Raw genomic sequence first — 14384 nt, 5'->3', positions numbered from 1 at the left:
CATGCGTGATGGTTTCGGTAGGGAACGTGCCACCTTTGGGGACGAAACAATATCCGTTGCCTCTTATTGCTTTCAAAATCTTTCGAGTGTCAACATAGAACAACAGGAGTGTTGTGTTCAATTTTGGAATTTTTCGGGGTTCGTTTGGAAATTTTTTACACATTAACTGGGTTTTCCAGGCTTTTTATGAGCATAATTCAAATTTGAACTACATGCAAATTCTCCAGTGCATATAAACTAGTTGAAAAATCAAATATGTGTCCTTGGTTGCATGCTTAGGTCCCATGCAAGAAATGGGAATGAATTTCACACACCCTGCCAACGTCACTCGGCCGCAGACATTGTGATACCTGGTTTTTAGATTCTAGTAAATCCAAAATTCGTCTAAAATTCATGAAACTTGGCTTGCTATCATGGAGCGGCATCAACATGCCGTGGTAAATTTTTTGTCCCAATTGGGGCAGGTTTGGTTATAAACTTCTCAGAAACCAGAGCTTCTCACAACAAGCGTGATGGTTTCGGTAGGGAACGTGCCACCTTTGGGGATGAAACGATGTCCGTTGCCTCTTATTGCTTTAAAAAAAATTTGTGTGTCAACATAGAACAACAGGAGTGTTGTGTTCAATTTTGGAATTTTTCGGGGTTCGTTTGGACATTTTTATACATTAACTAGGTTTTCCAGGCATTGTTATGCGCATAATTCAAATTTGAAGTACATGCATATTGTCCAGTGCATCTAAACTGGTTGAAAAATCAAATATGTGTTCTTGGTTGCATGCTTAGGTCCCATGCAAGAAATGGGAATGAATTTCACACACCATGCCACCGTCACTCGGCCGCAAACATTGAGATACCTGGTTTTTAAATTCTAGTAAATCCAAAACTCGTCTGAAATTCCTGAAACTTGGCATGCTATCATGGAGCGGCATGAACATGCCGTGGTAAATTTTTTGTCCCATTTGGGGCAGGTTTGGTTATAAGCTTCTCAGAAACCAGAGCTTCTCACAACAAGCGTGATGGTTTCGGTAGGGAACGTGCCACCTTTGGGGACGAAACAATATCCGTTGCCTCTTATTGCTTTCAAAATCTTTCGAGTGTCAACATAGAACAACAAGAGTGTTGTGTTCAATTTTGGAATTTTTCGGGGTTCGTTTGGACATTTTTACACATTAACTGGGTTTTCCAGGCATTTTATGCGCATAATTCAAATTTGAACTACATGCACATTCTCCAGTGCATATAAACTGGTTGAAAAATCAAATATGTGTCCTTGTTTGCATGCTTAGGTCCCATGCAAGAAATGGGAATGAATTTCACACACCCTGCCAACGTCACTCGGCCGCAAACATTGAGATACCTGGTTTTTAAATTCTAGTAAATCCAAAACTCGTCTAAAATTCATGAAACTTGGCATGCTATCATGGAGCGGCATCTCCATGCCGTGGTAAATTTTTTGTCCCATTTGAGGCAGGTTTGGTTATAAGCTTCTCAGAAACCAGAGCTTCTCACAACAAGCGTGATGGTTTCGGTAGGGAATGTGCCACCTTTGGAGACGAAACGATGTCCGTTGCCTCTTATTGCTTTAAAAAAATTCGAGTGTCAACATAGAACAACAGGAGTGTTGTGTTCAATTTTGGAATTTTTCGGGGTTCGTTTGGACATTCTTATACATTAACTAAGTTTTCCAGGCATTGTTATGCGCATAATTCAAATTTGAAGTACATGCATATTCTCCAGTGCATATAAACTGGTTGAAAAATCAAATATGTGTCCTTGGTTGCATGCTTAGGTCCCATGCAAGAAACGGGAATGAATTTCACACACCATGCCACCGTCACTCGGCCGCAAACATTGAGATACCTGGTTTTCAAATTCTAGTAAATCCAAAACTCGTCTGAAATTCATGAAACTTGGCATGCTATCATGGAGCGGCATGAACATGCCGTGGTAAATTTTTTATCCCATTTGGGGCAGGTTTGGTTATAAGCTTCTCAGAAACCAGAGCTTCTCACAACAAGCGTGATGGTTTCGGTAGGGAAGGTGCCACCTTTGGGGACGAAACAATATCCGTTGCCTCTTATTGCTTTCAAAATCTTTCGAGTGTCAACATAGAACAACAAGAGTGTTGTGTTCAATTTTGGAATTTTTCGGGGTTCGTTTGGACATTTTTACACATTAACTGGGCTTTCCAGGCATTTTATGCGCATAATTCAAATTTGAACTACATGCACATTCTCCAGTGCATATAAACTGGTTGAAAAATCAAATATGTGTCCTTGGTTGCATGCTTTGGTCCCATGCAAGAAATGGGAATGAATTTCACACACCCTGCCAACGTCACTCGGCCGCAAACATTGAGGTACCTGGTTTAAAATTCTAGTAAATCCAAAACTCGTCTAAAATTCATGAAACTTGGCATGCTATCATGGAGCGGCATCAACATGCCATGGTAAGTTTTTTGTCCCATTTGGGGAAGGTTTGGTTATAAGCTTCTCAGAAACCAGAGCTTCTCACAACAAGCGTGATGGTTTCGGTAGGGAACGTGCCACCTTTGGAGACGAAACGATGTCCGTTGCCTCTTATTGCTTGAAAAAAAATTCGAGTGTCAACATAGAACAACAGGAGTGTTGTGTTCAATTTTGGAATTTTTCGGGGTTCGTTTGGACATTTTTATACATTAACTAGGTTTTCCAGGCATTGTTATGCGCATAATTCAAATTTGAAGTACATGCATATTCTCCAGTGCATATAAACTGGTTGAAAAATCAAATATGTGTCCTTGGTTGCATGCTTAGGTCCCATGCAAGAAATGGGAATGAATTTCACACACCATGCCACAGTCACTCGGCTGCAAACATTGAGATACCTGGTTTTCAAATTCTAGTAAATCCAAAACTCGCCTGAAATTCATGAAACTTGGCATGCTATCATGGAGCGGCATTAACATGCCGTGGTAAATTTTTTGTCCCATTTGGGGCAGGTTTGGTTATAAGCTTCTCAGAAACCAGAGCTTCTCACAACAAGCGTGATGGTTTCGGTTAGGAACGTGCCACCTTTGGGGACGAAACGATATCCGTTGCCTCTTATTGCTTTCAAAATCTTTCGAGTGTTAACATAGAACAACAGGAGTGTTGTGTTCAATTTTGGAATTTTTCGGGGTTCGTTTGGAAATTTTTTACACATTAACTGGGTTTTCCAGGCATTTTATGAGCATAATTCAAATTTGAACTACATGCAAATTCTCCAGTGCATATAAACTAGTTGAAAAATCAAATATGTGTCCTTGGTTGCATGCTTAGGTCCCATGCAAGAAATGGGAATGAATTTCACACACCCTGCCAACGTCACTCGGCCGCAGACATTGTGATACCTGGTTTTTAAATTCTAGTAAATCCAAAATTCGTCTAAAATTCATGAAACTTGGCTTGCTATCATGGAGCGGCATCAACATGCCGTGGTAAATTTTTTGTCCCAATTGGGGCAGGTTTGGTTATAAACTTCTCAGAAACCAGAGCTTCTCACAACAAGCGTGATGGTTTCGGTAGGGAACGTGCCACCTTTGGGGATGAAACGATGTCCGTTGCCTCTTATTGCTTTCAAAATCTTTCGAGTGTCAACATAGAACAACAAGAGTGTTGTGTTCAATTTTGGAATTTTTCGGGGTTCGTTTGGACATTTTTATACATTAACTAGGTTTTCCAGGCATTGTTATGCGCATAATTCAAATTTGAAGTACATGCATATTCTCCAGTGCATCTAAACTGGTTGAAAAATCAAATATGTGTCCTTGGTTGCATGCTTAGGTCCCATGCAAGAAATGGGAATGATTTTCACACACCATGCCACCGTCACTCGGCCACAAACATTGAGATACCTGGTTTTTAAATTCTAGTAAATCCAAAACTCGTCTGAAATTCCTGAAACTTGGCATGCTATCATGGAGCGGCATGAACATGCCGTGGTAAATTTTTTGTCCCATTTGGGGCAGGTTTGGTTATAAGCTTCTCAGAAACCAGAGCTTCTCACAACAAGCGTGATGGTTTCGGTAGGGAACGTGCCACCTTTGGGGACGAAACAATATCCGTTGCCTCTTATTGCTTTCAAAATCTTTCGAGTGTCAACATAGAACAACAAGAGTGTTGTGTTCAATTTTGGAATTTTTCGGGGTTCGTTTGGACATTTTTACACATTAACTGGGTTTTCCAGCCATTTTATGCGCATAATTCAAATTTGAACTACATGCACATTCTCCAGTGCATATAAACTGGTTGAAAAATCAAATATGTGTCCTTGTTTGCATGCTTAGGTCCCATGCAAGAAATGGGAATGAATTTCACACACCCTGCCAACGTCACTCGGCCGCAAACATTGAGATACCTGGTTTTTAAATTCTAGTAAATCCAAAACTCGTCTAAAATTCATGAAACTTGGCATGCTATCATGGAGCGGCATCTCCATGCCGTGGTAAATTTTTTGTCCCATTTGAGGCAGGTTTGGTTATAAGCTTCTCAGAAACCAGAGCTTCTCACAACAAGCGTGATGGTTTCGGTAGGGAACGTGCCACCTTTGGAGACGAAACGATGTCCGTTGCCTCTTATTGCTTTAAAAAAAATTCGAGTGTCAACATAGAACAACAGGAGTGTTGTGTTCAATTTTGGAATTTTTCGGGGTTCATTTGGACATTCTTATACATTAACTAAGTTTTCCAGGCATTGTTATGCGCATAATTCAAATTTGAAGTACATGCATATTCTCCAGTGCATATAAACTGGCTGAAAAATCAAATATGTGTCCTTGGTTGCATGCTTAGGTCCCATGCAAGAAATGGGAATGAATTTCACACACCATGCCACCGTCACTCGGCCGCAAACATTGAGATACCTGGTTTTCAAATTCTAGTAAATCCAAAACTCGTCTGAAATTCATGAAACTTGGCATGCTATCATGGAGCGGCATCAACATGCCGTGGTAAATTTTTTGTCCCATTTGGGGCAGGTTTGCTTATAAGCTTCTCAGAAACCAGAGCTTCTCACAACAAGCGTGATGGTTTCGGTAGGGAACGTGCCACCTTTGGGGACGAAACGATATTCATTGCCTCTTATTGCTTTCAAAATCTTTCGAGTGTCAACATAGAACAACAGGAGTGTTGTGTTCAATTTTGGAATTTTTCGGGGTTCGTTTGGACATTTTTACACATTAACTGGGTTTTCCAGGCATTTTATGCGCATAATTCAAATTTGAACTACATGCACATTCTCCAGTGCATATAAACTGGTTGAAAAATCAAATATGTGTCCTTGGTTGCATGCTTTGGTCCCATGCAAGAAATGGGAATGAATTTCACACACCCTGCCAACGTCACACGGCTGCAAACATTGAGGTACCTGGTTTTAAAATTCTAGTAAATCCAAAACTCGTCTAAAATTCATGAAACTTGGCATGCTATCATGGAGCGGCATCAACATGCCGTGGTAAGTTTTTTGTCCCATTTGGGGAAGGTTTGGTTATAAGCTTCTCAGAAACCAGAGCTTCTCACAACAAGCGTGATGGTTTCGGTAGGGAACATGCCACCTTTGGAGACGAAACGATGTCCGTTGCCTCTTATTGCTTTAAAAAAAATTCGAGTGTCAACATAGAACAACAGGAGTGTTGTGTTCAATTTTGGAATTTTTCGGGGTTCGTTTGGACATTCTTATACATTAACTAAGTTTTCCAGGCATTGTTATGCGCATAATTCAAATTTGAAGTACATGCATATTCTCCAGTGCATATAAACTGGTTGAAAAATCAAATATGTGTCCTTGGTTGCATGCTTAGGTCCCATGCAAGAAATGGGAATGAATTTCACACACCATGCCACAGTCACTCGGCCGCAAACATTGAGATACCTGGTTTTCAAATTCTAGTAAATCCAAAACTCGTCTGAAATTCATGAAACTTGGCATGCTATCATGGAGCGGCATCAACATGCCGTGGTAAATTTTTTGTCCCATTTGGGGCAGGTTTGGTTATAAGCTTCTCAGAAACCAGAGCTTCTCACAACAAGCGTGATGGTTTCGGTAGGGAACGTGCCACCTTTGGGGACGAAACGATATCCGTTGCCTCTTATTGCTTTCAAAATCTTTCGAGTGTCAACATAGAACAACAGGAGTGTTGTGTTCAATTTTGGAATTTTTCGGGGTTCGGTTGGACATTTTTACACATTAACTGGGTTTTCCAGGCATTTTATGCGCATAATTCAAATTTGAACTACATGCACATTCTCCAGTGCATATAAACTGGTTGAAAAATCAAATATGTGTCCTTGGTTGCATGCTTTGGTCCCATGCAAGAAATGGGAATGAATTTCACACACCCTGCCAACGTCACTCGGCCCCGAACATTGAGATACCTGGTTTTTAAATTCTAGTAAATCCAAAACTCGTCTAAAATTCATGAAACTTGGCATGCTATCATGGAGCGGCATCTCCATCCCGTGGTAAATTTTTTGTCCCATTTGAGGCAGGTTTGGTTATAAGCTTCTCAGAAACCAGAGCTTCTCACAACAAGCGTGATGGTTTCGGTAGGGAACGTGCCACCTTTGGAGACGAAACGATGTCCGTTGCCTCTTATTGCTTTAAAAAAAATTCGAGTGTCAACATAGAACAACAGGAGTGTTGTGTTCAATTTTGGAATTTTTCGGGGTTCGTTTGGACATTCTTATACATTAACTAAGTTTTCCAGGCATTGTTATGCGCATAATTCAAATTTGAAGTACATGCATATTCTCCAGTGCATATAAACTGGTTGAAAAATCAAACATGTGTCCTTGGTTGCATGCTTAGGTCCCATGCAAGAAATGGGAATGAATTTCACACACCATGCCACCGTCACTCGGCCGCAAACATTGAGATACCTGGTTTTTAAATTCTAGTAAACCCAAAACTCGTCTGAAATTCATGAAACTTGGCATGCTATCATGGAGCGGCATCAACATGCCGTGGTAAATTTTTTGTCCCATTTGGGGCAGGTTTGGTTATAAGCTTCTCAGAAACCAGAGCTTCTCACAATAAGCGTGATGGTTTCGGTAGGGAACGTGCCACCTTTTGGGACGAAACAATATCCGTTGCCTCTTATTGCTTTCAACATAGAACAACAAGAGTGTTGTGTTCAATTTTGGAATTTTTCGGGGTTCGTTTGGACATTTTTACACATTAACTGGGTTTTCCAGGCATTTTATGCGCATAATTCAAATTTGAACTACATGCACATTCTCCAGTGCATATAAACTGGTTGAAAAATCAAATATGTGTCCTTGGTTACATGCTTTGGTCCCATGCAAGAAATGGGAATGAATTTCACACACCCTGCCAACGTCACTCGGCCGCAAACATTGAGGTTCCTGGTTTTAAAATTCTAGTAAATCCAAAACTCGTCTCAAATTCATGAAACTTGGCATGCTATCATGGAGCGGCATCAACATGCTGTGGTAAGTTTTTTGTCCCATTTGGGGAAGGTTTGGTTATAAGCTTCTCAGAAACCAGAGCTTCTCACGACAAGCGTGATGGTTTCGGTAGGGAACGTGCCACCTTTGGGGACGAAACGATGTCCGTTGCCTCTTATTGCTTTAAAAAAATGTGAGTGTCAACACAGAACAACAGGAGTGTTGTGTTCAATTTTCGATTTTTTCGGGGTTCGTTTGGACATTTTTACACATTAACTGGGTTTTCCAGGCATTTTATGCGCATAATTCAAATTTGAAGTACATGCATATTCTCCAGTGCATATAAACTGGTTGAAAAATCAAATATGTGTCCTTGGTTGCATGCTTAGGTCCCATGCAAGAAATGGGAATGAATTTCACAGACCATGCCACCGTCACTCGGCCGCAAACATTGAGATACCTGGTTTTTAAATTCTAGTAAATCCAAAACTCGTCTGAAATTCATGAAACTTGGCATGCTATCATGGAGCGGCATCAACATGCCGTGGTAAATTTTTTGTCCCAATTGGGGTAGGTTTGGTTATAACCTTCTCAGAAACCAGAGCTTCTCACAACAAGCGTGATGGTTTCGGTAGGGAACGTGCCACCTTTGGGGATGAAACGATGTCCGTTGCCTCTTATTGCTTTAAAAACAATTTGTGTGTCAACATAGAACAACAGGAGTGTTGTGTTCAATTTTGGAATTTTTCGGGGTTCGTTTGGACATTTTTATACATTAACTAGGTTTTCCAGGCATTGTTATGCATAATTCAAATTTGAAGTACATGCATATTCTCCAATGCATCTAAACTGGTTGAAAAATCAAATATGTGTCCTTGGTTGCATGCTTAGGTCCCATGCAAGACATGGGAATGAATTTCACACACCATGCCACCGTCACTCGGCCGCAAACATTGAGATATCTGGTTTTTAAATTCTAGTAAATCCAAAACTCGTCTGAAATTCCTGAAACTTGGCATGCTATCATGGAGCGGCATGAACATGCCTTGGTAAATTTTTTGTCCCATTTGGGGCAGGTTTGGTTATAAGCTTCTCAGAAACCAGAGCTTCTCACAACAAGCGTGATGGTTTCGGTAGGGAACGTGCCACCTTTGGGGACGAAACAGTATCCGTTGCCTCTTATTGCTTTCAAAATCTTTCGAGTGTCAACATAGAACAACAAGAGTGTTGTGTTCAATTTTGGAATTTTTCGGGGTTCGTTTGGACATTTTTACACATTAACTGGGTTTTCCAGGCATTTTATGCGCATAATTCAAATTTGAACTACATGCACATTCTCCAGTGCATATAAACTGGTTGAAAAATCAAATATGTGTCCTTGTTTGCATGCTTAGGTCCCATGCAAGAAATGGGAATGAATTTCACACACCCTGCCAACGTCACTCGGCCGCAAACATTGAGATACCTGGTATTTAAATTCTAGTAAATCCAAAACTCGTCTAAAATTCATGAAACTTGGCATGCTATCATGGAGCGGCATCTCCATGCCGTGGTAAATTTTTTGTCCCATTTGAGGCAGGTTTGGTTATAAGCTTCTCAGAAACCAGAGCTTCTCACAACAAGCGTGATGGTTTCGGTAGGGAACGTGCCACCTTTGGAGACGAAACGATGTCCGTTGCCTCTTATTGCTTTTAAAAAAATTCGAGTGTCAACATAGAACAACAGGAGTGTTGTGTTCAATTTTGGAATTTTTCGGGGTTCGTTTGGACATTCTTATACATTAACTAAGTTTTCCAGGCATTGTTATGCGCATAATTCAAATTTGAAGTACATGCATATTCTCCAGTGCATATAAACTGGTTGAAAAATCAAACATGTGTCCTTGGTTGCATGCTTAGGTCCCATGCAAGAAATGGGAATGAATTTCACACACCATGCCACCGTCACTCGGCCGCAAACATTGAGATACCTGGTTTTCAAATTCTAGTAAATCCAAAACTCGTCTGAAATTCATGAAACTTGGCATGCTATCATGGAGCGGCATCAACATGCCGTGGTAAATTTTTTGTCCCATTTGGGGCAGGTTTGGTTATAAGCTTCTCAGAAACCAGAGCTTCTCACAACAAGCGTGATGGTTTCGGTAGGGAACGTGCCACCTTTGGGGACGAAACGATATCCGTTGCCTCTTATTGCTTTCAAAATCTTTCGAGTGTCAACATAGAACAACAGGAGTGTTGTGTTCAATTTTGGAATTTTTCGGGGTTCGTTTGGACATTTTTACACATTAACTGGGTTTTCCAGGCATTTTATGCGCACAATTCAAATTTGAACTACATGCACATTCTCCAGTGCATATAAACTGGTTGAAAAATCAAATATGTGTCCTTGGTTGCATGCTTTGGTCCCATGCAAGAAATGGGAATGAATTTCACACACCCTGCCAACGTCACTCGGCCGCAAACATTGAGATACCTGGTTTTTAAATTCTAGTAAATCCAAAACTCGTCTAAAATTCATGAAACTTGGCATGCTATCATGGAGCGGCATCTCCATGCCGTGGTAAATTTTTTGTCCCATTTGAGGCAGGTTTGGTTATAAGCTTCTCAGAAACCAGAGCTTCTCACAACAAGCGTGATGGTTTCGGTAGGGAACGTGCCACCTTTGGAGACGAAACGATGTCCGTTGCCTCTTATTGCTTTAAAAAAAATTCGAGTGTCAACATAGAACAACAGGAGTGTTGTGTTCAATTTTGGAATTTTTCGGGGTTCGTTTGGACATTCTTATACATTAACTAAGTTTTCCAGGCATTGTTATGCGCATAATTCAAATTTGAAGTACATGCATATTCTCCAGTGCATATAAACTGGTTGAAAAATCAAACATGTGTCCTTGGTTGCATGCTTAGGTCCCATGCAAGAAATGGGAATGAATTTCACACACCATGCCACCGTCACTCGGCCGCAAACATTGAGATACCTGGTTTTCAAATTCTAGTAAATCCAAAACTCGTCTGAAATTCATGAAACTTGGCATGCTATCATGGAGCAGCATCAACATGCCGTGGTAAATTTTTTGTCCCATTTCGGGCAGGTTTGGGTATAAGCTTCTCAGAAACTAGAGCTTCTCACAACAAGCATGATGGTTTCGTTAGGGAACGTGCCACCTTTGGGGACGAAAGGATGTCTGTTGCATCTTATTGCTTTCAAAAAATTTCGAGTGTCAACATAGAACAACAGGAGTGTTATGCTAAATTTTGGATTTTTTCGGGGTTCGTTTGGACATTTTTGAATATTAACTAGGTTTCCCAGGCATTTTATGCGCATAATTCAAATTTGAACTACATGCATATTCTCCAGTGCATATAAACTGTTTGAAAGATCAAATATGTGTCCTTGGTTGCATGCTTATGTCCCATGCAAGAAATGGGAATGAATTTCACACACCATGCCACCATCACTCGGCCGCAAACGTTGAGATACCTGGTTTTTAAATTCTAGTAAATCCAGAACTCGTGTGAAATTCATGAAACTTGGCATGCTATCATGGAGCGGCATCAACATGCCGTGGTAAATTTGTTGTCCCATTTGGGGCGGGTTTGGTTATAAGCTTCTCAGAAACCGGAGCTTCTCACAACAAGCGTGATGGTTTCGGTAGGGAACGTGCCACCTTTGGGGACGAAACGATATCCGTTTCCTATTATTGCTTTCAAAATCTTTCGAGTGTCAGCATAGAACAACAGGAGTGTTGTGTTCAGTTTTGGAATTTTTCGGGGTTCGTTTGGACATTTTTACGCATTAACTGGGTTTTCCAGGCATTTTATGCGCATAATTCAAATTTGAACTACATGCACATTCTCCAGTGCATATAAACTAGTTGAAAAATCAAATATGTGTCCTTGGTTGCATGCTTAGGTCCCATGCAAGAAATGGGAATGAATTTCACACACCCTGCAAACGTCACTCGGCCGCAAACATTGAGATACCTGGTTTTTAAATTCTAGTAAATCCAAAACTCGTCTAAAATTCATGAAACTTGGCATGCTATCATTGAGCGGCATCAACATGCCGTGGTAAATTTTTTGTCCCATTTGGGGCAGGTTTGGTTATAAGCTTCTCAGAAACCAGAGCTTCTCACAGCAAGCGTGATGGTTTCGATAGGGAACGTGCCACCTTTGGGGACGAAATGATGTCCGTTGCCTCTTATTGCTTTAAAAAAAATTTGAGTGTCAACATAGAACAACAGGAGTGTTGTGTTCAATTTTGGAATTTTTCGGGGTTCGTTTGGACATTTTTATACATTAACTAGGTTTTCCAGGCATTGTTATGCGCATAATTCAAATTTGAAGTACATGCATATTCTCCAGTGCATATAAACTGGTTGAAAAATCAAATATGTGTCCTTGGTTGCATGCTTAGGTCCCATGCAAGAAATGGGAATGAATTTGACACACCATGCCACCGTCACTCGGCCGCAAACATTGAGATACCTGGTTTTTAAATTCTAGTAAATCCAAAACTCGTCTGAAATTCATGAAACTTGGCATGCTATCATGGAGCGGCATCAACATGCCGTGGTAAATTTTTTGTCCCATTTGGGGCAGGTTTGGTTATAAGCTTCTCAGAAACCAGAGCTTCTCACAACAAGCGTGATGGTTTCGGTAGGGAACGTGCCACCTTTGGGGACGAAACGATATCCGTTGCCTCTTATTGCTTTCAAAATCTTTCGAGTGTCAACATAGAACAACAGGAGTGTTGTGTTCAATTTTGGAATTTTTCGGGGTTCGTTTGGACATTTTTACACATTAACTGGGTTTTCCAGGCATTTTATGCGCATAATTCAAATTTGAACTACATGCACATTCTCCAGTGCATATAAACTGGTTGAAAAATCAAATATGTGTCCTTGGTTGCATGCTTTGGTCCCATGCAAGAAATGGGAATGAATTTCACACACCCTGCCAACGTCACTCGGCCGCAAACATTGAGGTACCTGGTTTTAAAATTCTAGTAAATCGAAAACTCGTCTAAAATTCATGAAACTTGGCATGCTATCATGGAGCGTCATCAACATGCCGTGGTAACTTTTGTCCCATTTGGGGAAGGTTTGGTTATAAGCTTCTCAGAAACTAGAGCTTCTCACAACAAGCGTGATGGTTTCGGTAGGGAACGTGCCACCTTTGGGGACGAAATGATGTCCGTTGCCTCTTATTCCTTTAAAAATTAATTGAGTGTCAACATAGAACAACAGGAGTGTTGTGTTCAATTTTGGAATTTTTCGGGGTTCGTTTGGACATTTTTATACATTAACTAGGTTTTCCAGGCATTGTTATGCGCATAATTCAAATTTGAAGTACATGCATATTCTCCAGTGCATATAAACTGGTTGAAAAATCAAATATGTGTCCTTGGTTGCATGCTTAGGTCCCATGCAAGAAATGGGAATGAATTTCACACACCATGCCACCGTCACTCGGCCGCAAACATTGAGATACCTGGTTTTTAAATTCTAGTAAATCCAAAACTCGTCTGAAATTCATGAAACTTGGCATGCTATCATGGAGCGGCATCAACATGCCGTGGTAAATTTTTTGTCCCATTTGGGGGCAGGTTTGGTTATAAGCCTCTCAGAAACCAGAGCTTCTCACAACAAGCATGATGGTTTCGGTAGGGAACGTGCCACCTTTGGGGACGAAACAATATCCGTTGTCTCTTATTGCTTTCAAATTCTTTCGAGTGTCAACATAGAACAACAGGAGTGTTGTGTTCAATTTTGGAATTTTTCGGGGTTCGTTTGGACATTTTTACACATTAACTGGGTTTTCCAGGCATTTTATGCGCATAATTCAAATTTGAACTACATGCACATTCTCCAGTGCATATAAACTGGTTGAAAAATCAAATATGTGTCCTTTGTTGCATGCTTAGGTCCCATGCAAGAAATGGGAATGAATTTCACACACCCTGCCAACGTCACTCGGCCGCAAACATTGAGATACCTGGTTTTTAAATTCTAGTAAATCCAAAACTCGTCTAAAATTCATGAAACTTGGCTTGCTATCATGGAGCGGCATCAACATGCCGTGGTAAATTTTTTGTCCCATTTGGGGCAGGTTTGGTTATAAGCTTCTCAGAAACCAGATCTTCTCACAACAAGCGTGATGGTTTCGGTAGGGAACGTGCCACCTTTCGGGACGAAACGATGTCTGTTGCCTCTTATTGCTTTAAAAAAATTGGAGTGTCAACATAGAACAACAGGAGTGTTGTGTTCAATTTTGGAATTTTTCGGGGTTCGTTTGGACATTTTTATACATTAACTAGGTTTTCCAGGCATTGTTATGCGCATAATTCAAATTTGAAGTACATGCATATTCTCCAGTGCATATAAACTGGTTGAAAAATAAAATATGTGTCCTTGGTTGCATGCTTAGGTCCCATGCAAGAAATGGGAATGAATTTCACACACCATGCCACCGTCACTCGGCCGCAAACATTGAGATACCTGGTTTTTAAATTCTAGTAAATCCAAAACTCGTCTGAAATTCATGAAACTTGGCATGCTATCATGGAGCGGCATCAACATGCCGTGGTAAATTTTTTGTCCCATTTGGGGCAGGTTTGGTTATAAGCTTCTCAGAAACCAGAGCTTCTCACAACAAGCGTGATGGTTTCGGTAGGGAACGTGCCACCTTTGGGGACAAAACAATATCCGTTGCCTCTTATTGCTTTCAAAATCTTTCGAGTGTCAACATAGAACAACAGGAGTGTTGTGTTTAATTTTGGAATTTTTCGGGGTTCGTTTGGACATTTTTATACATTAACTAGGTTTTCCAGGCATTGTTATGCGCATAATTCAAATTTGAAGTACATGCATATTCTCCAGTGCATATAAACTGGTTGAAAAATCAAATATGTGTCCTTGGTTGCATGCTTAGGTCCCATGCAAGAAATGGGAATGAATTTCA

Source organism: Triticum aestivum, chromosome 1D (genome assembly GCF_018294505.1).
Source record: "Triticum aestivum cultivar Chinese Spring chromosome 1D, IWGSC CS RefSeq v2.1, whole genome shotgun sequence".
Lineage (NCBI taxonomy): Eukaryota > Viridiplantae > Streptophyta > Magnoliopsida > Poales > Poaceae > Triticum > Triticum aestivum.
Note: the sequence above shows the minus strand (reverse complement) of the source record.